At 36.7% G+C, this 3,093-nt stretch overlaps 1 long non-coding RNA gene across 2 annotated transcripts; it reads right to left on the bottom strand.

The window, feature by feature from the left end:
* Positions 1-323: 323 nt before the first annotated feature.
* Positions 324-1,881, bottom strand: LOC118756755. Of its 2 annotated transcripts, none has more exons than XR_004995152.1 (3): positions 1,523-1,881; positions 1,288-1,415; positions 324-1,225 (listed from the first exon to the last, which is right to left on the bottom strand). It is a non-coding gene; the product is annotated as an uncharacterized LOC118756755 (long non-coding RNA). The 2 variants fall into 2 exon arrangements; XR_004995151.1 differs by having other exon boundaries at positions 1,485-1,880.
* Between the last annotated feature and the right edge of the window lie 1,212 nt (positions 1,882-3,093).

Genomic DNA, 3,093 nt, shown 5'->3' with positions numbered 1-3,093 from the left:
ATTTTTTTAACGATTTTAAAAAAAGGGAGGACAGTCGGATCTACGTAACCAGAACGACCTAAATGAGCACTAAAGTCGGTTGTATTTTTTGCTCAAAATTACTTGTTATTATTCAGATACAGTTTCGCTACTATTTAGAGATTTCTCGACATACTTGTTCACATTTCCGGTTTTTATTATTTTTCTTATTAGTCATTTATATGTTTAGGACTTACTGTGGGTGCTTTAAGATTCATTTTGTAAATATGTATGTATATATAAAAAACAATTGCGATATTTTATTTTGTTTTAAATTATGAATTTTATTCGTGCAATTTTTTATGTTTAATAGTTTTGAGATTTTTTGGTTCTGTTGTATTCTTTTATTGCATACCTTAAACTCTTACTTTAAGTTATAATGTTGAAGATATGCCTTCTGCCTTTGTCAAGCACTTATGCTAGGTGCGAGAAATTTAGCATATGCGCGTAAGAGCATAGAGTAGGTATAGGGCTGTGCTGCCGCGATTCTCCAACATCTTGTCAAAGGAGAAAACATATTGGTGGCGGAATCCATCGTAGTCCGATCTTTCATAAAATCTACAAAAAAGCGATCACTGAATCTGAACTGCTATGAACGTGTTTATTCAAAGCAACCACTGCGTTTGTAGCTACTCGAATTTAATAGCATTTTCGTAGATTTCACGAAAAATCGGACTACGATGGATCCTATGACAGCCTTGCTTAGTTCGTGCCAATATAGCAACTCAGTTACCAGGTTTCAGTCGGAATCGAATATGCATATATGCATGCACGTTCTGCAGAACGATAAATATTTTGTAAATGTGTGCTCTGTCCGCTAACGAATTCCAGGCATGTGTGAAATATCGCATGTGAAGCCTCCGTCTGACTTAACGATTGTCAAAGGCATGCCAGAAGACGTTTCATCATATGTTTTCGACCATCGTCTTCTTCGAGTAAGTTCATCGATTCCAAAAACTTTACAACCTCTATATGCCAGCAGCCCTTAGTGTTTTTGCCAATGACATGGCGCTATTGCACTGTTAATAACCAAATTTAGCCGCAGTTGCATTCACACGTGATATAACAGCTATTGTCGGCATGTGGGAATGCCCAGGAGATGGCGTTTGTTCAGCTATCGAAATCATTACAACGACGGCGGTGGGCAGTACTGCTGGAACTTATTTACCACACCAGTGTTTGTGGCGTTTTGTTCTGCAACAATAGCCTGCAATGATGACATGTCATATAATGTCGATGAACAAAGATATAAAATTGAAAACGACTAACCTTATTCCCGGCCGATTGGGAGACCACCCTTGGTCACGACCAGAACGCATTCACCAAGAGGAAAAACCGCAGGGATTGCAGTAGTTCTTGCAATCACCGTTGATGATGCTGTGCTTGTAACTAATAGTCTGAAAAGACAGAAAATTGCATTAATCAAATGTTAAACACATATAAATAAATTTCAATAATTTGTTTACCATTTCACAAACCGAATTACCAAGAAATAGAAACTCACCGCGATGCGATACAGAAATAAAAACCAACAGGGGTGCATTTTCTTGGTAAACAACACAAGCGCTCAGAGCAATCTGATCCACAATTTTATTTTCTGAAAAATAAGACTTGAAAAGAGTTTTTAAACATGATTATCACATTATCTAATTAGCGCACACTATCGAGTTTATTTCTAGTAGAATATAATTGTATTATATCAGACTTTTTTTCAATGTTTTCTAATATTCGTTCTTTTGGAATGCAAAAGCAACCATGCGCTCAATTTCTTGTACGGAAATTTGGCCCCCATAAAGGACTTTCACCACGAAACAGCTACAAAAACAAAAACCTTTTCTACTGGTATACTGTGGTTACGACTTAACTGCAGCTGCCGCCGAAACTAAATTTTAAGTTAGTACTTAGCCATGATTCAATAATACAAGGTTCGATAAACTGACAGTTGTCTCTCTCGCACCGCTCCCTTAGCAGTGGCACCGTGTTGCTTCTTTGCAAATTTACTTGGAAAAAGTGTAGTTTTGCGTGAATAGAAGTATAAGCTTTTTTGCAATATGTTTATTTGTATATGCATATGAAGCACATTTAACTGGTGAAAACATAAATTGTTTTTAAATTGGATGTTTACATAAATCTCATAGTAGTTTTATTTAAATTTTGAGTCCTTTTGGAGTTTTTATACATCTAAATAGCACATAAATTACGTCATTCATGTAAATATATTAATATTTCGTTCAATATTTCGTTTAAAATGACAGATTTCCTGCAAATACATTAGAATTTACAAAAGAAATTTCACTACTAACTGCCTACTTTGCGCACTTTTCTACTACCAAGGGATTGCATTCTTCCCAATTATATGTCCTTCGTAAATGCAACCTTTTGTAAGGGAGTGTCAAACCGCGGCTGTCAATAATTAACTAACCTTGTTTTATTGAATCATGGTACTTAGCCATGAACCAAAAATACAAGATCACGTAAGAACGCGACGTTGTATTTGTAACTGGTTTTGAGAAAAAAGTTTGCGTAGGCGGGTTCGTCAGCTGAGCGTTTGTTTACATCACAAGCACCACTATTTTACACTTTTGGGGCCGGTTGTTCAATGTCTCATTAACACTAATCGGAGGTAAAAGCTCTGGTTAAGTACAACGACTGCTAATTTTGGTTTTCGTTGTTTTCTTTGCTTTGTTTACTTTTCGCTCGTTTTCCAGTGAAACAAGATGGCGCAGAACCCGCTAGAAAAAATCGACTTTTTTCACTCTCTTGTTCTTACGTGCTCTTGTGTCTTTCGTTCATGGTACTTACAGGCTAACCTAATATTCACGCACGCCGCCAATTTATTGTCAAAAATTTCTCAAGCACATGCAACTTGTATGAGATCAACCGAAATTGAACGGCGTACGTATGAAGCTAACTCAATTTCCAATTTTTGTTCTGCGTGACATTTTGATTTGACGTTTCGCTCAATGAAATCAAATGCAAACGCATGCAAGTCAAATTCGGGTGATGCAAAAAAACAAATTCGACGGCATGCGTACCAAAACGCAAGCCGCGAATATTAGGTTAGCCTGTTAGCCA

This window comes from Rhagoletis pomonella, unplaced genomic scaffold, assembly GCF_013731165.1.
Source record: "Rhagoletis pomonella isolate Grant_MI unplaced genomic scaffold, Rhpom_1.0 Rhpom_scaffold_12020, whole genome shotgun sequence".
Taxonomy (NCBI): Eukaryota; Metazoa; Arthropoda; class Insecta; order Diptera; family Tephritidae; genus Rhagoletis; species Rhagoletis pomonella.
This window is presented reverse-complemented; position numbering and strand designations above follow the sequence as displayed.